The following is a 25,567-nucleotide window of genomic DNA, read 5'->3' as shown; positions in this document are numbered from 1 at the left end:
AGCATGAAGGGGCATAGGAATGGTTAGCATATCTGTCATGTAAATATCTTGCAATGCTGGCTACAAAAGTGCCATGCAAATGACTGTTCTCATTTTCTGGTGACATTGTAAATATGAAAAGGGAGCATTATCTCCTGTAAATGTAAACAAACTTGTTTTTCTTAGCAATTGGCTGAATAAGAAGTAGGACCGAGTTGACTTATAGGCTCGGAAGCTTTACAAGTTTTGGTTTAGAGTGGAGTTATGTAACAGAAAAAAATCTACATTTGTAAATTGCACTTTCATGACAAAGAGATTGCATTACAGTACTTATATGAGGTGAATTGAAAAATACTATTTCTTTTGTTTATCATTTTATGGTGCAAATATTTGTAATCAAAAATAATATATACTTATTTCAATTACAACACAGAATACAATATATATATATATGAAAATGTAGAAAAATATCCAACATATTTAATAATTTTTATTGGTATTCTATTGTTTAACTGTGGGATTAAAACAAAGATTAATCGTGATTAATCTTTTTAATGACAATTACGTTTTTTTAGTTAATTGTGTGAGTTAACTGCGATTAATCGACAGATCTAATTTTCAGTGATGGAGAATCCATCACAACCATTGGCAAATTATTCCAATGGCTATTTACTCTCACTTTTTCAAATGTATGCCTTATTTTCAGTCTAAATTTGTCTACCTTCAGAACTAGAAGCTTGATTGAAAGGAAGAAAAAATCAAGTGTGCAAACACAAAATAGCTGGTTAGGCAGCCATACTGCAGAAAAGGTTTTGGGGATTAGTGTGGATCACAAATTTAATATGAGTCAATAGTGTGATGCTGTTGTAAATAAAACAAATGCCATTCTGGGATATATTCACAGGAGTGTCATGTGTAAGACATGGGAGGTAATTGTTCCACTTAGCACTGGTAAGGCATCAGTTGGAGGGTTGTGTCTAGTTTTGGGCAACACACTTTAAGAAAGATGTGAATAAATTGGAAAAAGTCCAGAGGAGAGAAAAATGGTAAGAGGTTTAGAAACCATGACCTATGAGGAAAGGTTGAATAGAGCCGGGTACATTTAGTCTAGAGAAGAAAAGGCTCGAAGGGGATATAACAGTCTTCAAATATTTAAAACATGTTTATGAAGAGGATGGTGATCAGTTGTTCTCCATATCCACAGGGAGTGGGACAAGATGTAATTTTCATACTTTGCAGCAAGGGAGATTTGGGTTAGATATTAGAGGAAAAAACTTTTTAACTATAAGGAAAGTCAAGCACTGGAACTGGTTGAATAAGGAGGCTGTGGAATATCCATCAGTGAAGGCTTTTAAGAACAGATTTCGGGGTGACCAGCCTTATTACACAGGAGGGCCACATAAACCTAAGCACAACCTTGTGTGAGCCAAACAGATTCTACATATTTAAATAAGATTTAATGTTAACTGTTTTGATTTATATTTAACTTCAGACGGTTTTCTATGTATTTAAATCATTTGTTTCTATGTACAGTATTGTCTGTTTACACACTTGTCTAAACTAAAATGATATAAACATGATGACAAAACGTTAATGAATAGGCCATTAGTTATATTGTGTTGAAGCACACTGTGGGCCTTATGAAATGTTCTGGTGGGCTATGTATGGTGTAAAGTTGGTGCACAGTTGTAAGTTGGGCACCCCTTAGGTAAACACCTTTCAGGGATGGTCTCAGTATACTTAATCCTGTATCAGTGCAGGGGGATGGGTTAGTAGTATGCTTCCCAAAAGGTGGGTCCCTGACAACCAATAGGTTGCAGAAAGGTTCTAGATGGATCACCACATACAGGGCTGTATTAACCCAACAATGTGTCCTCACCAAGGCAAACATACACTTCTCCCAGCCCAGTGTAGAGGAGAGGCCTGAGGGGAGATGGACGTTGTCGATCAAATCTGCCACACACTCACTTGGCCAGAGTTAGGCTTGTGGAGACAGGGCAGAGGGAGCATGTAACATTGGGTCACAAAAAAAGACAACATATACTTGTTGGGTAGCCTTAGTAAAAAGTCTGGGAACCACTGGATTAGATTATCTTTTAAAATTCCTTTCAGTCTTTTCAAAGTAATTAAAAGACTCCCATTATCTTAAATAGCCTTTGGGTCAGGTCCAAACAGCCTAACATATTGTCTTGGCTTACTGCAGACTTCAAGGCATAGCTTCTTAGAATGACCATCTCTGTTCCAACTGCATTTTAAGCATTTACTTTAGAATGTGGATGAAGTTATCCATGTACCTGATGCCTCATTAGTATGAGATTAATAAACCATCATTTTATTGTGACTGATTTCTTGCTTCGGGAAAAGTAGTAAACTCAGGAGAAGTAGACTGTGGCTTTAATCCATCACAATAATAGATGAAAAACACCAGGAGCCAAACAAATAATGTATAGTAGCCACTTGAGTGATGGTAGTCACTTTTGATCCTGGTACTACTTCAGGACTTTTAGAGGTTATAAATCTCAAGTAGGAAACCTAAGTGGGATGGATTCATGTCCAATTGGTAGTCTACCAGATACACATTCAGGTCACCATACAGAATGAAACTGCACACCCCTCAAATGCTTCATTTTTATTTTTAAATAATGTTGTGGTCAGATATTTAATGTAGGTTTAAAGGTAGCCTGAAATAGTGAAAAACCCTATAATAAATCATTAATATTGTCAAATCCCTAGTTATGATTGATAAGGGAATCTGTAGGTAGCTCTACTGGAGGCTAGTTACACTGAAGATAAGTGACCAAAATATCCACTGTCCACATTATATAGAACTTAATTTAATTAATCTAATCTTATTCTGAATCTATCATAATTGTCCATAACATGTTAGGTGTTGTACAAATACAGAAGTTACACTCCTTGCTCCAAAGATACTTAAACATTATGAGCATAATTCAGCAAATCATATAAGCATATGATTAAATACATTTCTGAATCAAAGTCATAGACAAGAAATACTAGTTTTCAAACCAAGAATCTTAGCTACACCTGGAATGCCAGAAATAGCAATAAAATATACCTATGTTTAAATTCAATTTCATACAGATTTAAGACTGTAAAACTGCCAACATAAAGTACAAGACTGGAAGGAAAAAAGCATATACAAAAATCTAAATTGGGTTGCTGTCAACAAAGCTGAAAATTGTTTGAATTAATGTAAATGTTTCCCTCCACATGTTATACTCCACAGTGGATCTCAAATTCTCTTTCCATTTTAATCTAAGAACTTCCCAGTTAGAATACGGGATGATGATATGCAAGGCTATCTATAAGTCTGAGATGAGAGATTTACCTGTAGAAGTTTGTCTAACAGCTTTGGTGATGGGAGTATGTCTTTCTATATGAATAAAGGGTGGAGAATCTGACCCATTGTAGTTGTTTATGATTTATTTTATTATTATTGCAAACATAGATCCTTATGAATTTGCAAAGACCTCAGCACTTGCAATATTTCATTTCTATGTGATTTCATGTCTGGAAGACAATAGAATTGAATGGATTTCCAGTGTTGCTTCTATTGCTGTCCCCCTCCCCCATCCCACACCTGCCTTCCTTTCTCTGCTTCAGTTTATATTATGAACCTGCTAGAAAAATCACAATCAAATTCCTTTGTCCTAGATGTCAACTAAAGGAGTGAGGTGAAAGTAAGGCTTTAATTTTCTCTTTCAAGCTATATTGCCAGCTGAATCTTGCCTTTTAGACATTTCCCATTGATCTGTAATCCACAGATAGTCTGGAGGCTATATCTTCTGCTGGCGTTACTATATCTGAATTGTATTTCTTTTGGTTTCAGCTGAGATTTCAATTTGTTCCTGACATACATGTTATATTTGTGTTGTTTTGCCTTTTGGAGATGGTGGGAATGCTGTTTAGAATGTATTATATACATTCTCTTTTGGCCATCTCAGATACCTGAGGCAGAGCAGATTCTTCTCACTATGGCTAAATAAATGTGCCTTATGCTTTGCTAAGGGGTACATGTTGTTCTGAATCCCTGGCAGAACTCCCATGGAATTTGTACATGTGAATCAATGGCAGACTATTTATATATGTACTTAGATTCATAATTACAACAAAAAGCTCCTTTCCAGGTTCCAGTCACTTTGATATAGATTGAAAATGCTATCAAACACAACCATTGTTTTAAAACAGAATAAAACCTGCAGCTTCTTCTCATAGCCCAAACTGGAAAACACCCAACCAAAACCAAAACATTTTGCTCAGAAACTACCCCTTTCCATACACTCCCAGCTCTCATTACATCTCTCTCTTCCCAAAAGTCTGGGAAAATGAAGGAGCTTTGCAGTTCAAAGATCTGGGCTATTTACGACCAAGGAACAGTGAATCTAAAGTTGAAGGCTCCTCATGGAGAATATCTTGACCATAGGGCCTTCTCTTCTTAACTCAACAGGAACTGGTTTGAGCATCAATATAGATCTCACTCGGGGGAGAATTTTCCTATCTACTAGGAAATCCCAACCAAAGCCAAGTATCAAGCTTTATTTTTCATATGTTTAATTTTTCTGTACAGGTTTTGACGTTTTGGACAGTGCCAGTTAGCAGGACATGAATGTTAAGAAAATAATTGCCTCTCTCTCACCTGGTGACTTCTGCCCAGTTTAGTTTCCATGAGGCTTAAAATAAAGTTTCCAGATAATAATAATTAATATTAATGTATTATGATGATAATATTTAACACTATGTTCTTATGCATTATATTATACTTAATTTTCCATAGCATGAAAGAGTCCCAGTCCTGGAGCAGAAACCCATTGTGCTCCGCACTGTACAAATGATGAACCCTGTCCCAGGTAGCTTCCACTCTAAGCATAATACAAGGGACAACAGGTGGGTGATACAGACAGATGGGAGAGAACAAGGAAACAATAATACTACAGATATATTGCTGCTTTCTTTCAAGCTGTATTGATAGTTTTATGTTGAGAATGATAGAGGTGAAACATATGTTATGAATATACATACACAGAATCAAATTAAGAAAAAATATCTTTCAAATCTGGTACAGTATCATACTCATATGGTAGTATTAAAGTGAATGAGGGGGTGAGAAAGAAACTAAATACTGAAGTTAAAATTCAAATATGTAATCCATCTTAATTTAAAAAGGGTAGTATTAGATGCAGAAGTGTACCTTTTCCCCATAGAATAGTTATCTTTAGAAAAGATGTACGAATACAAATTGATTAGGTTAGCGGAATGGGAAAACTATATTCCTGTTCTAATATTACCAAAAGAAATATTGGTCCATAAACTTCTTAATACCTAAGAATCAAGCCTCTGTACTGTAATGTCTTAAAATTGAGATTTATTATGAAATAAACTAAGAACTCAATTAAAATAATACTTGCTAGGCACTGCTGAAGTAGTTTGGATAAATGAAACATTGGTTTGAACCTTAGAGTATCCCGTTAAATTAAAAAGTTAACATGTATTGAGAAAATTCTATTGTCTGTGGACTTTCTTATTTGAGCCCAAAATACTATCAGATGGTATGGTATTATTATGATGAGGGTGATGTTGGTCAGGACACTCACAGTTAAGGTACCACATGAGTTTATCCTCTACTCCAACATGCGGCAGACATTCAGTAGGGGTCCAATTCTGCACCCACTAAAACCAGTGGCAACATTCCCATTGATTCTAGTATGTCATCAGGGCCTAGAGTAGAGTGACCAGATGTCCTGAATTTATAGGGACAGTCCTGATATTTGGGGCTTTTTACCCAATTACCCCACACCTCTGTCCCGATTTTTCACATTTGCTATCTGGTCACCCTAGCCTAGAGGAAGACACAGTTATTTTTTATATGATTACATATTGGTCAAAGACATTAATTCAAATGGTATAATTTTACCCCAACCTCACACTTACTTTGCACTGGTGGAGATGGCAATACAAGGTGCAAGGTACCTTTGTACCAGTAATGTGTTGTTAGCTATTCACCAGTCTCCAGTTTAAAAGACTGGAACTCTGGAAATGTATGATGTTGGGGAAATGGTTAGAGGGAGATTCTAAAGGTGGGTTGTTTTTTTCAACTTACTTATGTAGCTGTTGGGGTAACGTTCTTTATGGGTAATTGCTAGTACTAGAATCATAGAATATCAGGGTTGGAAGGGACCTCAGGAGGTCATCTAGTCCAACCCCCTGCTCAAAGCAGGACCAATCCCCAACTAAATCATTTATTTTCTGAAAGGAATTTGAGAGTTTGACATGGATACCCTTTTCTTTAGTATAGTACACATATGAATGAATGAATGAATGAATGAATGAATGAATGAATGAATGAATGAAAGGCTTTTCATCTTATCAGGAAATAGGAACAATATAATGTGCCTGAGGCCTGGGCTACACTGAGGGGAGGGGGGGGGGTATTTGAACTAAGATACGCAACTTCAGCTACGCTATTCACGTAGCTGAAGTTGAAGTATTTTAGTTTGACTTACCTGTCCATCCTCACGGTGGTGAGTCGACTGCAGCAGCTCCCCCATCGACGCCGCTTTCTCCTTCTCCCAAGGTGCTGTACAGCTGTTGATTCAGGGATCAATTTATCCCATCTAGACAAGACACAATAAATTGATCCCAGATAGATTGATCAATACCCACCGATCCGGTGGGTAGTGAAGGCGTACCCTTAAATAAACAATGTTATACCATGAATAGGTGAATTGTGTAGTTTGCCAACATCTGATACGTTGAAATGCAAATGACATATACTTAAAGAAATGTAAAGTGGCGTGAGTCTGATTAAAAAACAGAAAAAAAAAGTTAAATGCAGAATGAATCACTGGGCCCATTCTACTCCCTTCTCTTAAGCTGTTGTCTGTGCCTAAATTGTTGTCAAAGCAGTGCAGTATGAAAGAGTGAGAGATGGGTCTGCAAATTCAGTATGCAAAACGCATCGCTTTGGTCATCTGAAAGATGAAAGACCCTTAAATTGTATATCTCAGAAATATAAATTACTGTATGTACATTTTTTCAGTTTTCATTAGCAACATTTTACAGAAAATATATTAAATTACTTATATAGGCCAAACAATATAAATTACTATGAATAAAATAAAATAAGTTAATGTAGACTGGTTCTTAAAACATGTTAATCTCAATGATATTTCAGTAATTTTAATATTCTATTTCTACATTTGTGTATAAACATATATAGAACACACATATATGTGTATATCAATATTACTACAAGAAGAAACTATTTATTAAAATAACCAAGCTGACTAAGACATTTAGTCTTATTTCTTGCATTTTGCATGCTCTCTAATCACCTATCTACCTTCCTGATTTGGAAAGTCCTCCTGAGAGCAGCCATTACTTTCCAGAAAAAGACACGCAATATATTTTACTACCATTTTAAACTTTAGTATCTAAATTGGTCAGACAGCCTTGGGCTGTAGATAACTGAAGCCCATATGTGTACCCTTGCAGACAGACTTGGTTAATTTGGTTTATGATCCCCAAGGGTTCCTAGCTGAACTGCCGAGGTTTAACATGTTACCTGCAGTAACTAGGAGATGTTGATACCTGCCATAAACACATACAATAGTTAATTTACAAAGGGGCTGAAAAGTGTAGTGGGACTGCTCTGATATGGAGTAGTGCTAGTGATAAAAAACCAGAAGTACGTTTGCTTAAGGATGTTTTAATCTGCATTTCCAAATTTTTATTTATTAGGTATAACATAACTTTAAATTTCCCAATCTTCATTTTTGTTTAAACTATTCATTTTATAAAGCTTATTTCCTCCTGCTCTTTATGATTGTTGATACTGTAGGTGCTTAGAATCTTAAGGAAGCTTTTAAATGAGAATTTGTATAAATTCACTTCTGGTCTAGTCATGGGCTGACAATATTTTAAAAAGGGCTTTAAAACATTCTCCCTATGATTAATGTGGTGCACCCTAGGAGGCACATATATGTAGAGCAATCATTTGTTTTCTATTTAAACAAAAATGCTTTCTTATAACAATATCTATAGAAGGCAATATCAATAGGTAAACAAAAATGTTTATTACTCCCTTCCCTCACGCACTGGGAATTATGTCAAATATAGTCATCACCTGTAAAAATTGAAGGAATTCTGGTAAAGACTTAGTAAGAGGCATAGGGGTGATTGAGAGACTCGTTGGTTTCTTCCCCTGGATTTTTTTTTTTAATACCTGTAGTACAATCTGATCCATTTCAAAAGCAAACAACAACAACAACAACAACACGAAACAAACAAAAACACCTCTTCAAGAGAATTCTTATGAGTCCCAAAGATAGACCATCTCTCTAGGAATGATTTAACAGTATCAATCTTTCTTAGACTGTAAACTGACTTACATTCTGAGCTCTTCAGGTAAGGCACAATAGAATCATAGAAATATAAGACTAGAAAGGACCGTGAGCGTTCATCTACTCCAGCCCCCTGCACTCAAGATGGGACTAAGTATTAACTAGACCATTCCTGACAGGTGTTTGTCTAACCTGTTCTTAAAAATCTCCAATGATGGAAATACCACAACCTCCCTAGGAAATTTGTGCCAGTGTTGAACTACCTGGACAGTTAAGAAGTTTTTCCTAATGTCCAACATAAACTTCCCTTGCTACACTTTAAGTCCATTGCTTCTTGTCCTAGCCTCAATTTTTCATCCTCCTCCTTGTAACAACCTTTTAGGTACTTTGTTATCATGAAAATTGTTATCATGTCCCCACGTCAGTCTTCTCCAGAGTAAAAAAAAACATTTTTTTTCAATCTTTCCCCATTTCATTTTCTAAAACTTTAATCATTTTTTGTCTCCAGTTTTTCCACATCTTTCCTGAAATGTGGCACCCAGAACTGGACACAATTGAGGCCTTATCAGCGTGGAGTAGAGTGGAGAAAGTACTTCTTGGGTCTTGCTCACAGTATTCCTGCTGATGTTTCCCTCTTTTTTTTTTTTTTTTGGTAACAGTGTTACAGTTAACTCATATTTAGATTGTGATCATAGAGGATCCCCAGATCCTCTTCCACAGCAGTCCAACCTGGGCAGCCATTTCCCATTTTGTATGTCTACAATTGATTGGTCCTTCCTAAATGGAGTACTTTCCTTTTGTCCTTATTGAATTTCATCCTATTTACTTCATTTCTCCACTTAGTCCAAATCATTTTGAATTTTAATCCTATCCTCCAAAGCACTCGCAACCCATCCTAGCTTGGTTTCATCCTCAAACTTTATCAGTATACTCTCTATGTCATTATCTAGATCATTTAAGAAGATATTGAATAGAACTGGATGTAAGACTGATCCCTGCGAGACCCCACTCAATACATCCTTCCAGCCAGACAGTAAACCACTGATAGCTACTTTCTGGGAATGGTTTTCCAACCAGTTATGCACCTATTTAGTAGCTTCATCTAGGCTATTTTTTTTCCTAGATTGTTTATGAGAAAGTCATGTGAGACAGTATCAAAAGACTTACTGAAGTCAAGATATACCATTTCTATCACTTCCTCACTATCCATAAGGCTTGTTACCCTTTTAGGTTGTTTGACATGATTTGTTCTTAACAAATCCATGCTGCTTGTTACTTATGAACTTATTATCTTCTAGGTGTTTTCAAATTGATTACTTGATTATTCACTTCATTATCTTTCCAGGTATTGAAGTTAAGATGATAGGTCTGTAATTCCCTCAGTTGTACTTATTCCCACTTTTATAGATTGACACTATGTTTGCCCTCTCCCATCTTCCATGAGTTTTTGAAGATAATTGCTAATGGCTCACTTATCGCCACAATAAGCTTTTTGAGTATTCTTGGATAGATTTGATCAGGCCTTGGTGACTTGAAGACATTTAACTTGTCAAAGTAATTTTTAACTTATTATTTCCCTATTTTAGCCTCAGATCCTACCTCATTTTCACTTGCGTTCACTACGATAGACGTCCATGTCTACTAACCTTTTTGATGAAAACTGAAACAAAAAAGTCATTTAGCACTTCTCCCATTTCCAGAGTTTCGTTATTGGCTCTCCCCCTTCACCCCAAGTAATGGGATTAACTTGTCCTTGGACTTTCTCTTGCTTCTAATGTATCTGTAGAATATTTTCTTGTTACCCTTTGTCTCTAACTAGTTTAATCTCATTTTGTCCCTTGGCCTTTCTAATTTTGTACCTACATGCTTTAAAGCAAGCCAGGGTGGTCTCTTGCCAAACTTCCTATCGTTCCTACACTCAAATTCTCAACCATTTCCTCCCTATCTGTCAGATATCAAATCTAGAAAAACCTCTCCCCTAGTTACTTTCTCCACTTTCTGTAATAAGAAGTTGAATCACTAGAGAGTCCAGCGAAGGGCAACAAAAATGATTAGGGGTCTGGAACACATGACTTATGAGGAAAGGCTGAGGGAACTGGGATTGTTTAATCTGCAGAAGAGAAGAATGAGGGGGGATTTGATAGCTGCTTTCAACTACCTGAGAGGCGGTTCCAGAGAGGATGGTTCTAGACTATTCTCAGTGGTAGAAGAGGACAGGACAAAGAGTAATGGTCTCAAGTTGCAGTGGGAGAGGTTTAGGTTGGATATTAGGAAAAACTTTTTCACTAGGAGGGTGGTGAAACACTGGAATGCATTACCTAGGGAGGTGGTAGAATCTTCTTCCTTAGAAGTTTTTAAGGTCAGGCTTGACAAAGCCCTGGCTGGGATGATTTAGTTGGGGATTGGTCCTGCTTTGAGCAGGGGGTTGGACTAGATGACCTCCTGAGGTCTCTTCCAACCCTGATATTCTATGATTCTATGAATCCAGTGCATTCCAAGAACCCTTTTCCCCCACCTGTCCTTCCTGAGCAAGCTGTATACCAATATTCCAGTCATATGTATTAACCCACCAAATCTCTGATGCCATCTATGTCATAGTTGTGATTATTCAATATTATTTCCAGTTCCTCCTGTTGATCCCCATACTTCTTGCATTAGTACATAGACTGACTTGATTTCCTTCTTTGTTATCTCTATTCTGTCCTTTGTCTCTGCTATAATTGCCCATGCTCCCCCCCAGATTCTGACCCTTTTTCCAGTCTCCATGTTTTTGGTTTACCTGTTTGCTAGTGTCTCTTGCCCCCATCAAACCTAGTTTAAAGCCTGCCTCACTATGTTAGCCAGTCTGTATCTAAAGATACTTTCCCCTTTCCTCAATAGGTGGACCCCATCTCCTCTCAGCAGTCCTTCTTCCCAGAACAGCATCCCATGGTCAAGGAAGCCAAAGTCCTCCTGATGACATCATCTGCACAGCCATACATTCACCTTCAGGATGCATCTGTCTCTGCCTGGGCCCCTACCCTTAACTAGAAGGATCAAAGAGACCACCACCTGTTCCCCCAGCTCCTTCACCCTTACTCCCAGAGCCCTGTAGTCTCTTCTAATCTGCTCAGGGTCATACCTCACAGTATCATTTGTGTCTACCTGTATGAGTAGCATGGGATAGTAGTCAGAGGGCCAGATGATCCTCGACAATCCCTCTGTAATGTCTCTGATACGAGCCCCTGTCAGGCAGCACACCTCCTGGGTGCATCCATGTCCCTCAGAAGGGTGTCACTGACCACTACTATCCTACATTTTCTCTTGGGAGTGGTGGACATGATCCTACCAGCTTTGGGAGTACAGATCTTCTCCATCCCCATCTTTGGGGGGCAATTCCTCATCCCTTTTTGCCAGGGCAGCATAATGGTTCTTCATCACTATAGTGGGTGGGTTGGGAGCATGGGTGGAGTACTGCCTGCCACCACAAATAACTAGCAGACAGGGTCCTCCCTGTGACAGAGCTGCATCATCTTCCCTGGTTGTGTGACAGCAGTCCTCTCCAGCTGGATAGCTTCCTCAATCTTGGAGTCCTCCATATGAATATTCTCAAAGAATTCCTCGTGTACACTGGTGTGCCTCAGCCTAGCCACCTCATCCTGTAGCTCTCACACCTCCTTCCTGAGAGATTCCACCAGCAGATGCCTTTCACACTGAATGCTCTCCCCAACCTGGCTTTCTATGAAAGGGAAATGCAGGCCTCACTCAGAGGTTGTCTGTCTGGATACAAGTGCAGGTGGAGGAGACAGAAGCAGTGTTGGAACTGGTGCTGCAGCCTTTCCTAACCATAGTATTATTTTATGCCTCCCTCCCACAAACTCCCTCTCAACCTCCCCTGTTTGCTAGCTCTCCTTGGTAGCTTAGACTCTGGCTTTTAAGCCCTTCTTTCCTAAATCTTCTCTCATACATATGTGGTCAGTGCCTGGAACATTGATGATATTGCAAGACAAGAAAATAATAATTGGTGGTGAATTCTGGGAATTCATCACAACCTTCCTTCCAGTTTTGTGACAGAATTTTAACAATTTTTTTTCAGAGTGTCTTACCCCTTTGCCCCCACCCCCCTCCGCCCTTGAGAACACTGGTGTCCTAGTCCCGCTGATGGTAATGGCAAAATTGCCATTAGCTTTAATAGGTCTAAGGCTTGGCCCCAAATGCATCAATATACCTAATACTTTATCTTGCACTTTTTCACATACCCAAAACTCCCGTTGAGTTATCTAGGAAGTTTGGATGTGCAAGAAATGCAGAATCAGACCCACTGTAATTTGCCAATATTTAAATGAATTTTGCTTGGTGAAAGCTCTCTAGGTGGATGTTTGAAGCAGTAATAACACTGCTGCTAGACAGGACATGGAATTTTGGAAGCGTAGAAGTCATAATGAGAATTGTGTCAGGTGCCACCTCTAATAATCTGACCTAATGGTTGGAATGTAGGTCACAGCTAGGCATAGCATTGTGCCTGAGCCAAGGGTGTTGCTAGAATTGAGATCTGGAGACAGGCCGTGATCAAAACTGAGATCAGAGTCCATAGACAAACCAGAATCAGAACCGTAGCCAGAGTCCAGGTACAGGCCAGAGGTCAAAGCTGAGTAGTCCAGTCTAAAGACAAGCGAAGTTGATATCAAAGCCTGAGTCTAGATACATGTTGAAGGTCAAAGCTGAGTAGTCAAAGTCCAAGGGTTTAAAGCAGATCAGGCAGAAGAGACATAGCTGGAGGGGGTCAGTGACAGGGCTGGAGTAAGGCTAGAGTAGGTCAAGGATGACACAGGGGCAGGCCGGGGAATCTGGTGCACAGCAAGGCAGCAGGAGGGTTTCTAGCTAGGTAGCACTGTTGCTCAGACTAATCTGCAGCTCTGGTGGGGTTGTGGAAATACCTGAATCTGGGTCAGATGACCCAAGCTAAGTTCAATGATAGGCTGCGGCTGAGTACCTGAAGTCTGAGTCACTACATCACTGAGTCACTGTTGAAATGGTAAAACAGTGCAGCTGGGATGTTTCTGTATGCCTGAGTGCTGACTCATCACAGCATCTGAGTGAGCAGCCCTGATCTGGCTGCCAGTTCGCCTTACATCTTGTGTATTTCTCCCCTAACAAAGTTCCATCTATTTCTCTAGGACTGTGAGTTTGAGGTTCTGATAAGGCACTGGGGAAGTTTTCATGTTCAACAGGGCATGAGGGTTAGAGATGGAAAGTTGTCTAACTCCTCACCCAAATTTAATGTGCTTAAATTGTTTGAGAGCCTACAAACCAGAGTCTCCCATTGTTTTAGGCTAGGTTAAACATGGGCCAATATTTATATTTTTCACATTAAAAATAAAAATGTAGCCCCTTGTCCTTCAATCTAAAACTAATTCACACAGTCTTAATATCATCCAATAATTGGGGCAAACAGGTCACAAGTGATATATATAAACACAATGAGCCAGATTCTCAGCTGTTATAAATCTTCATTGTTCCATGTAGTGGAACTACATGCTTATACTAAGGTCTGAAGTAGTAATTACAACAGAATCTAGTTTGTATACACTTTCCAACAGGTGCTTCTTTATATGTTCAAGAATTAATTGTATCTCTAAATCAAGCTTAGACCCTGAGACCCTACCCAGTCTTCCCAGAACAAGTCACAAAAAAAAAGTATATATATATATATATATATATATATATATATATTTACACAGTGGCTCAGATCATGATTCATCTTTGCAAGCAGAGGAAACATGGAAAGTTAATAAAGATTAGCATATTTTAACTCACTGTCACCTCTGAAAAAAACTTCAAGAGTAATCATTGTATTGGAGGATGATTTGCAAGAGATAAGAATAGACGTTTCAATGCTTATCCATTTCATTTGCTGTGAGCAGTTGGATATATTATTGAACAAAGTCTGACCCTCACCAGTGACTGCTATAGTTAATCTTATTAAAACCAGTGGAAAAATAAAGTTGCATAAAAATCAAAAGAACTGTTCTCAATAGGAAAATTGCTTGGAGACCTTTCAATGCTTAGTAATTCTTTTTTTTTTCTCTTTGTCTGCTCACAGACTTTGCATATATAGTGTAAAATATTTACTGCACTGTTTCACAGCTACTTTTTGCATATAACACATTGTTTTTCCTGTACTCAGTAACCAAGAACTAGCCCCTTCAGAAACTGAAAAAAAAGATCACTGAGAAAGAACAAATGTGAATGAATACAAATTAAGTTTACCATCGAAATCACATTAGAAGATCTGTGATACCTCTTGTGTTCTTTGCTCCAGCATTTATAGATTATTTTCTTGTTGATACATATGTAATGCTTTTATTGATGTCTGCATGGTCTTTGTGTATCTTTGTCTTGGGTCATTGTGCCCCAATTTGGGAAAGGACTTAAGCACATGGTTAAGTCTATACTTACAGAAACACTTAAACTTAAGAGTAGTTTGGGCCAGAGATAGCACCAGCATGAATGAATGAATGAATCTGTAGCCTGCTGGTTAGTGCACTCAGCAGGATGTGGGAGACCCATAACACAGTCCCCCTGCTCCAACAACTCTTTAATTATTTATCCAGCTTCAACAGGAGTGATTGAGGGAGCCCCACATCAGAATGTTCCATTGTCCAACAGGTAGAGCACTCATCTGAGAGCTGACTGATCCCTCTTCAGATCCTGTCTTCCCTTCAGGTAGAGATGGAATTTGAACCAGAGGCCTCTCACATCCCAAGTGACTACCATAACTAGTGTGCTGATCCGGGGACTGATCCGGTAGGCACCCTCTGATAATGCCCACCAGATCAGGCCCTGCATACAACTTAGAGAGAAGAATGCCTTTCTTCTGCTGGTTTATGAATTGCTCTAGGGCACAGGTCGGAGATAGGCACCTAGGCATGTATTGGGAGACAACAATGTGCTTTCTCAGAGGCAGAAACATAGACACCTAGGAACTTTTTCTTCAAACACTTAGGCACTAAATGAGTTTAGGCACCTGCAGGGTTCAGCAAGAGTTTTGTATGTCTCAGTGGAGCCCACAAATGGAACTTACATGCCTAACTCTTTTTGAGCATCCAGGCCTATGAGACCTCATCTGGAATACTTTGTACAATTCTCGTCACCCCTTTTTAAAAAAGAGTAATTCAAACTGGAACAGATGCTGGCCATTAGAATGATCAGGGGAATGGAGAGCCTAAAACAGCTTGGGGTGTTTAGCCTAATCAAATGAAGGCTGACAGAGGATATGACTGCTCTCTGTAAATACATCAGAGGATAAACACTAGGGAGGGACAAGAGCTTTTCAAGCTAAAAGTCATATTGGCACAAGAACAAATAGCTATAAACTGGCCATGAATAAATTTAGTCTGGAAATTAGAAGAATGTTTCTAACCATCACAAGAGTAAGGTTCTGTAATAGTCTCACAATAGGTGTAACGGGGGCAAATCACCCAACTAATTTAAGATGGAGCATGATACATTTATGAATTGGATTCTATGACAGGGTTGCCTAACAGCAGGAGATGGGAACTGACATCCCCAGTGGTCCCTTCCACTCCTATGTCTCTATTCCTATGTTTTTGTTTATGGATGATCATATGAATGGGAAAATATTGAGGTAGTGACTGCAGCCATGTACTCTGTCCTTATTGGTCTAGTGATAACACCATAAATAAGTTATATGTATTATTTTCTGAAAATTTGTTTCTGTATAGATTTGTTGCTTGGTAATAAATATTGTCTTTAGGTATTCAAAATAATTTAATAACTTCTTCTATACTCATATGATTTGTTTGATTTCTATTTGGCTGAAGTGTTCGAGAAAATTAGTTTCATCTTTGTACATTGATTTTCTAGGTTGTTTTCTTCTATCCTCTACCACTAAAAGTCTGCATGCATTAATAATCCTTGACACGTTCTTGCAAACCTTTTCAAGTGATTAACCCTTACCCACCCAACTAGTTTTAATGATTACTCATGTGGTGAAGGCTTTGTAGTATTAGGAACATGTCCAGGTGGGGAGAATGAACTAGGAAATGTCTTCCTGGTCCTAATTCTTAATTTCTTGTGCATCCACATTTTCCACCAACTTCAGATGGAACTGTTGGGTGCCTGTTTGCATAACTGCATACTTTAGAGCCAGAATTCTGTTAAGTAATGTAAGGAGATGGAATGCCATTCCAGCATGTTTTTCTGTAATTTAGTTGCCTGATCACCTTCTTTCTGTAGGAGAACCACACAGCCCTCTCAAAACTTTCCTGTCTCCAATGCAAAAAGGACAAGAGCTATGTAGCTACTCCAGGAGATTCTACCATTATGGGAGTTGGAGTTTAGGCAAACATAAGAGAAATTTGTGATCTGTTGAAAGCATATCTTAGAGATGTAGAAGAGAGAAGGTTTAAAATTTACAATTCATATATACATCAAGCCAATCTCAAATGAAATTTTTGAACTTGTTAGCTTTACTACTGAGTATTTCTATTGATGTGGTCCCTTATAGAAACTATCCTTTATTTCTTACAATTATTTTTCCCTACAGTTAATTCTGCTATTATCTATGCAGCAGACTAAACGAAGAAGGGAAGCTCCGATCACTAATTTGTAAAATGATTTTTGCTCCACCCAGAAAAGTTTATTGAAAAATGTCCGGAATTGATGGAAAGGTTGATTTATTTTTTACCATAGACTTTAAGGTCAGAAGGGACAATCGTGATTATTTAGTCTGACCTCCTACACATCACAGGCCAAAGAATCTCACCCACTCCTCATGTAATAGATTCCTAATTTCTGGCTGAGTTACTGAAGTCCCCAAACCATGATTTAAAGACTTAATTTTACAAAGAATCTATCATTTACTCTAGTTTAAACCAGTAAGTAACCTATGTCCCATGCTGCAGAAGAAGGGAAAAAAACATACATACACAGAGTCTCTGCCAATTTGATCTGGAGGAAAATTCTTTCCCAACTCCAAATATGGCAGTCAATTGAACCCTGAGCATGTCTTCTACCAGCCAGACACCTGGGAAAGAATTCTCTGTAGTAACTCAGAAACCTCCCCTTCTAATGCCCCTATCTCCTACCACTGGGATTTGTGCTACTAGAAATCACAGGTGGGCCACGTGTCATTGTAAGTAATCTCATTGCACCATCCCCTCCATAAATTTATCAAGCTCAGTCCTCAAGGCAGTTAGGTTTTCCCCCCACAGCTCCCTTTAGAAGGCTGTTCCAGAACTTCACTTCTCTGATGGTTAGAAACCTTTGTTTAATTTCAAGCTTAGACATATTGATGGACAGTTTATATCAATTTGTTCTTGTGCCAACATCGGCACTTAACTTAAATAACTCCTCTCCCTCCCTGGTATCTATCCTTCTGATGTATTTATAGAGAGCAATCATGTCTCCCCTTATCCTTTGTTTGGTTAGGCTAAACAAGCAAAGCTCCTTGAGTCTCTTCTCATAAGGTAGGTTTTCCATTCCTCTGATCATCCTAGTAGCCCTTCTGTGCAACTGTTCCTTTTTAAATTCCTCTTTCTTAAATACGGGAGACCAGAATTTCATGTAGTATTCCCGATGAGGTCTCATTATTGCCTTGTATAATGTAAATAACATTATACATAACAATATCATTTCCTAGCTCTACTGAAAATACATCGTTTGATGCATCCAAAGATTGCATTAGCCTTTTTCATGGCTGTATCTCATTGGCGGCTCATAGTCATCCTGTGATGGGCCAATACACTCAGCTATTTCTCCTCCTCTGTTACTTCCAACTGATATGTCCAGCATCTTACAGCAAAAATTCTTGTTGTTAGTCCCTAAGTGCATGACCTTGCCCTTTGAACTCTTAAATTTAATTCCGTTTCTATTATTTCAGTTTTCTAGGTCCTCCAGATCTTCCCGTGTGATATTCTGGTGCTCTCCTTCCATACCGGCACTACCTCCCAACTTTGTGTCCTCTGCAAATTTTATGAGCACATTCCCATTGTTTGTGTCAAGGTCATGAATGAAAATGTTAAATAAGATTGGCCCCAAGACCGATCCCTTGGGAAGTTGACTAGTAACCTCCCTCCAGCCTGACAGTTCACCTTTCAGTATGACCTGTTTTATTCTCCTCTTTATCCAGTTCCTTATCCACCTTTCAATTCTCATATTAATCCCCAACGTCTCCAATTTATCTAATAATTTTCCGTATGGAACTGTATCAAATGCCTTACTAAAATCCAGGGAGATTGGATCTACTGCATTTCCTATGTCTAGAAAATCAGTTATTTTCTCAAAGAAAGAGGTAAGATTGATCTGGCACAATCTACCTTTTGTAAAACCATGTTGCATTTTATCCCAATTACCCTTTATCTCTATGTCCTTAACTATTATCTCTTTCAGAAAAATTTCCAAGACCTGGCATACAGTTGAGGTCAGACTAATGGGCCTGTAGTTTTTTGGTGTGACATACCAGGGTGCAATCCAGACCAATGAGGGGCAGTGTACCATCTACCCTGCAACCTGGAGTGCCTCACAATGCCTTGATGCGGTAGTTTTCATCTTGGCCACTCACAAACATCCTGCCAGCATGTAGGTCTTTCCTGCCAGATGTGTTTTTGTAACTGCCAGTCGCACTGTTAACATTACATAGCAGATGTGCTTTCTTTACAAGGTCTCATTTTGCCTCTTATATTGAGGGCCTGCCAGTGTGGTGTGAGAGATCACACACGCAGGATCGGCGGGCAACAGAATTCGGCTTGCAGGCAGACATGGTAAGCCACAGTCTTTTGGCTTCTTTAACCTTCCTAACATGTGGGAATGGTTTCAAACAGCAGCACCCTCATTTCACATACCAAGCCACCCGTTGGGTTGGCCCTTTAAAATGGGTTGGCCATTTAAAAGGAGGGGCTGTGGTTTTTGGGTTAACTTGCAGCACAAATCCAACTAACCACCCCCCCCTACACACACACACACACAACACAATTCTCTGGGATGATCGCTTCACCCCTCCCCCTGTGGCTAACAGCGGGGATGATTTCTGTTCAGCCACAGGCAAACAGCCCAGCAGGAACGACTACCTCTGAATGTCCCCTTAATAAAATTCCCCTATTTCAACCAGGTGACCATGAATGATATCACTCTTCTGAGGATAACACAGAGAGATAAAGAACGAATGTTGCTTGAATGCCCGCAAACACCGGGACCGTATGCTGCCATGCTTTGTTATGCAATGATTCCAGACTACGTGCTGTTGGCCTGCCGTGGTAAAGTGTCCTACCATGGAGGACGGAATAAGGCTGCCCTCCCCAGAAACCTTTTGTAAAGGCTTTGGGAGTACATCCAGGACAGCTTCACTGAGATGCCCCTGGAGGATTTCCGCTCCATCCCCATACTTGTTAACAGACTTTTCCAGTAGTTGTACTGGCCACGAATGCATCCCAAGTCTTCAGGGCAAATTAATCATTAAACATGCTTGCTTTTAAACGTGTATTATATTTACAAAGGTACACTCACCAGAGGTCCCTTCTCCACCTTCTAGGACCAGGAGCCCACCTTCGGTGGGTTGGGAGGGTACTAGATCCAGGGTGAAAAACAGTTCCTGGCTGTCGGGGAAAACAGTTTCTCCCCTTGCTTCCTGTGCTTCAACCTCCTCCTCATCATCATCTTCCTCATCCCCAAAATCCACATCCCTGTTGCGTGAGAGTCCAGGCACTGGGCTAGGGTAGTTGTAGGGGCATCCCCTAGAATGGCATGCAGCTCATCATAGAAGCAGCATGTCTGGAGCTCTGATCCGGAGTGGCGGTTTGACTCTGGTTCTTTGGTAGGATTGCCTGAGCTCCTTATGTTTCACACGGTACTGCTGTGGGTCGCTGTTATAGCCTCTGTCCTTCATGCCCTTGGAGATTTTTTAAAATATTTTGGCATTTTATCTTTTCTAATGGAGTTCTGATAGCACGGATTTGTCTCCCCATACAGCGATCAGATCCAGTACCTCCCGTTTGGTCTATGGTGGAGCTCTTTGCGATTCTGGGACTGCATGGTCACCTGTGCTGATGAGCTCTGCATGGTCACCTGTGCTGATCAGCTTGCCATGCTGGCTAAACAGGAAATTAAATGCAAAAGTTCACAGGGCTTTTCCTGTCTACCTGGCCAGTTTATCTGAGTTGAGAGTGCTGTCTAGAGCGGTCACAATGGAGCACTGTGGGATAGCCCCCTGAGGCCAATACTGTTGAATTGCGTCCACACTACCCCAAATTGGACCCAGAAAGGTCAATTTCAGCGCTAATCCATTAGTCGGGGAGGAGTACAGAAACTGGTTTTAAGAGCCCTTAAAGTCAGAAAAAATGGCTTCGTAGTGTGAACAGGTGCAGGGCTAAACCGATCTAACGCTGCTAAATCTGACAAACTCGTAGTGTAGACCAGGGCTTTGTTATAATGCAAGGTGACCCCAGCACATTTTCAGTTCTCAATCTTCCCCCTGAAACATATGTCACACCAAAAATGTATGTCACACTGGAAATGAATGTCTCACCCCTCTTTGTCTCCTGGACAGTCCAAATATACTAAGTCCTATATTCCCTTAAAAGAATAATACAAAAGAGTTTAGCACCTTAAATGGAGTTACCCAGACACTTTAACTTAAACACTCTGGTTTAGCTAAAACAATAAAACAAGTTTATTAACTTCAAAGAGTCAGATTTTAAGTGAGTATAAGCAATGAGGCATATAAATCAGAAATGGGTACAAGAAAAATAAAGAAACTACTTTCTAGTGCCTAACTTAATAAACTATATTAGATTCAAAGCAAAGTTTTTTTTTTACCACATACTTCCAGCAACATTAATGACCAACCTTCAGGTCAGGACCCCTTCCCCAGAGTCCAACAGCTCTTTCTTTTGTCTTTTCAGATACAAAGAGGGAGATGGACAGGGACAGAGATGGGCTATTTTGGAGTGTTTGCCCCTGCTTTTTATAGTTTCATTCCCCTCTTGAAAAGCATTTTCAGCTGAAAACCAGGAGACAAAGAGTCTGTGTGGAAGTATGTTCCCTGCTGGATTTTTTCACCTGTGTGAACTTCCTTTTATTTCTTCTCTTCCCCCTTTCTGCTTGGTTTCTGTTTATTGTTTAAATACAAATTAAGACAAACACACTTTCCTTTGTTCAGGACAGACCTGTTTATAGACTTCTGCCTGGACAGGGCTCTGGGGCTTCCAACATGTACTATTAACATCATACAGGGAAATTTCATAACTTTACATACAATGTTGAAACATATATTTTAGCATAAATGAGAAAAACAAGAGGAATTAGCAGCAGAACCTTCAATAGTGCTTTATGGCTCCCAGATTTTTTTTATATTATACTCCATAATAAATGTCTAGAATATGAGGAAGATAGGAGAAACAGAGATTCTAGAAATATAGAAATTTTGATCTACTGTAAAACATATATGAGCTTCACCCTTTTCTTTTGTAATAAATAGAATGGATGGATGGATCACTTCCTACTTCAAAAATTCTCACAGTGCTGAATATTTTTCCTTCTATCTCCTTGAAATCTGAAAAACAAAAATAAAATATTTAGTTTTTTAAAAAAAAATTAGAAAGTTCTAAAAATGTTTACTACTTCATTAGTAGGTTTTAAGTAATTTTAGACCCCAAACCTTTTGGAATCCTTCTATTCTTATTTTAAAGAACTATTACTCCACAGTTCTCATAAACCATGTGGTTAGTTTATGTGTAGCATTACACTAATTATTACAATCTGAGTTAAACTTTTTGTTTCTCATTTTCAATATGTTTCAAAATACTTTGCATAGAATCATAGAATATCAGGGTTTGAAGGGATCTCAGGAGGTCATCTAGTCCAACCCCCTGCTCAAAGCAGGACTAATCCCCAATTTTTAACCCAGATCCCTAAATGCCCCCCCAAGGATTGAACTCACAACCCTGGGTTTAGCAGGCCAATGCTCAAACCACTGAGCTATCTCTCCCCCCTTAAAAACACCCCAATTGCCTATTAAATTTGCTTTAATGGAAATGAAATAACAAAGGTTTTAATATAGAACCCAAGGTGGCCTTTTATGTCTAGACCCAGTTTTAAGCAAACTGTATATCTGCTCATAGGAGGGTTACTCTAAAAAAATCCCTTTACGCTCACATTTTCTGCCTAAACTGACATGCTGCTGGAGGATTGCATCCCTGACATCCAAAATGCAGCACCTTCCATAATCCTAGGCCGGGGTAGGCAGCCTATGGCATGCATGCCAAAGATGGCACGCGAGCTGATTTTCAGTGGCACTCACACTGCCCAGGTCCTGGCCACCGGTCCGGGGGAGCTCTGCATTTTAATTTAATTTTAAATTACGCTTCTTAAACATTTTAAAAACCTTATTTACTTTACATGCAACAGTTTAGTTATATATTATAGATGTATAGAAAGAGACCTTCTAAAAATGTTAAAATGTATTACTGGCACGCAAACCTTAAATTAGAGTGAATAAATGAAGACTAGGCACACTGCTTCTGAAAGGTTGCTGACTCCTGCCCTAGGCTTTCCCTTATCGTTACTGCCAATGTACCTTTTTCTTTCAGTAATTGTAGAATTATATACAGTGTCATCTCTAATCCCTCACTAATTATTTAACAGATGGTGTACCGTTTTTGCAGGTGGAGAGAGGAGTCCTGATATTATACCATTTAAGTTTTAAATCTTATATTTGTTTATAACACTACAGAATGCTGTGAATTTCCATTAAGTCTGTCATGCTAACTCTTCATGTGAAGATGATTATTTACAATTAGCCAACTAATTAGTTTAACTAAACTTGGGGAATGAATTGTTCATGAATTGTGATTTCTTTATATGACATATCTTACAGAGATATATCTCTGGTATTCTTTAGTCATTTAATATATTCAAAAATATGTATCACAGACTGAACACTTTAACTGAACTTTATTGGTATCTGATATCTGATCTTTACATTTTTAAATAACCCAAGACAAGGTTACACACTTATAATGGCTGACTAGTACTATTTCTTTAATCATTTTTTCTCCAGTCATTGACATTGTTTTTAAGTTTGTTTTAGACCTGTGAGGAAAGAGTATACAAATTCCCTTAGCACAAGAAATATAAAAGGTGTTGCCCCCTCCCTTCTTAATATGGTGGCTGGGGGAATTCATATGGGACTGCCCAAAGTTAATACCATTCAAGAGTTTATTTTTCTAATGGTAATGATGACAGATTCAAGCACCATAAAATCTAAACAAAAGACAGAAAAACAAAACAAAGAAAAAACAAACAAACAAAAACCCACGATAAAATATCCAGTAATCTGGATACTTTACAATTATGATAATGTCTTCTAATGAAGACAAAAAAATCAGTTACCCAGTATACCCAATATGAAGACATCTTACAAACTGCTTTATTAACAAATAAAAAAGTGAGAGCTTGAAATATATAGTCCCCATCACAGGAAGGCACTCATGAACACACTTACTTTTAAGCATGTACTTCATATGGATTGATTCAGTTGGTCCTAAGCACATACTTAAAGTTTGTCACATGCTTTTCTGAATTAGAGTTAGTTCTTATAATAAAGGATACAACTGATTGCTGGACTAAACACTGCCCTTTGAGCCAATTATGATTTATATTATCCTAAGGTCATAGAAGGGTAATTGGATATGATTGGCTCTCCTGCCTAACAGGAGATGACAATAACTTGGATCATAGGCAATAAAGTCTTCTCTCTTCTTCAAAGAGAATTGAAGCAGTCTCTGTGCTCACCCTCTTGGCATTTTCAGTCAGTAGGTTACAGTGTTTTAGGGCTACATTTACTCCTGTCTGTGGATAAGATTTTTTTGTCAGATAGGAAATACCTCTCTCTAAATTTGAACTAAATAGCTTTAATGCACCATCTGTAAGAACTATGCAATGGAAAACAATGTAGTTACACAAAATCATTGGAATACACTAAATGCAATGGGATTGTACAGGTGACACTGAGGACATAATTGGAAAGCAATGGGACAGCACAAGTATAACTGAGCATTAGTGCTCATCAAAAATTTCCCTATGGAACAGTATTATTTGCTTAAATAAAAACATTCTGAGGCAGCTTGCCAATGTCATTGAAACTTTTGATGGAAACCAAACTTATAACTTAGTCATGCCAGAAGCAGCAGGCATGGGTTAAGCCTCAACCTTAATGTAACTTAAGTGTATGAATAACTTTAAGCATATGTACTTTTCCATTGACTTCCGAACTGAAGGAAATAGAAAGCACCAAATGGCTTTAATATACTCCCAGTAAGAACTAGATCAGTGGTTCTCAAACTTTTTTTCTGCAAACCACTTGAAAATTTCTGTGGGTCTCAGCAGACAACTTAATAATCTTTCCAAACGTTGTTTGTAGCATTAGCTAACTATTGTAAAGCACTTTAGATAAAAGCACTATATTAAAAAAAAACCTTAATAATAATTAATGATTTTTTGTTCTACAGATAAAAGCACACAACACATATTTTAATATCAGTAGTCTTATCTTTCTAATGCAATGTGTCCTCTCTCCCACACTGAGGCAGCCCCTGAGCTGGGGCTGGGAAGGTGGGGGGGTCTCTCCCCCGCCACAGAGCTGAGGCTGGGAAGGAGGGCCGCAGCCCTGGAGGTGGGGAAATTCACCTCTTTCTCTGGCCACTGCACCCTCCCACCTACCCCCTATTCCCCCCAGGGCCACCACCTCACCTTACATGTGTGTCTTCTCCAGGGTCCAGGCACCAAAATTAGTGGAGCCATGTCTGCGTGCACAGATATCAGTCAGTGCACAGATATCAGACAGTGAGGGCATAATCAGAAGTTTTGTGTACATTGATTTCAGTGGGATCATTTATGTACTTAAGTTAAAATATGCTGAAATGCTTTCCTTGATTGAGGCCTAAGATACTGAGACATTAGCTACTCATAGGTTAGGGTTGCCAGGTGTCCAGTTTTCAACCTGGGGAAAGTCAACACCCAGTCAAAAAGGAACCTTGGCAGCTCCAGTCAGCAACACTGACCTAAAACCTTGGCTCTGCATGGCTCCCAGAAGTAGTGGCATGTCCCCCCATCCAGCTCCTAGACATAGGGGCAGCCAGGGGACTCTGTGCGCTGCCCCCGCCCCAAGTGCACGTTCCACAGCTTCCATTGGCCAGGAACCACAGGCAATGGGGAGCGTGGGCTGCGCCTGC

This window comes from Lepidochelys kempii, chromosome 4 (genome assembly GCF_965140285.1).
Source record: "Lepidochelys kempii isolate rLepKem1 chromosome 4, rLepKem1.hap1, whole genome shotgun sequence".
NCBI classification, from domain to species: Eukaryota; Metazoa; Chordata; order Testudines; family Cheloniidae; genus Lepidochelys; species Lepidochelys kempii.
Note: the sequence above shows the minus strand (reverse complement) of the source record.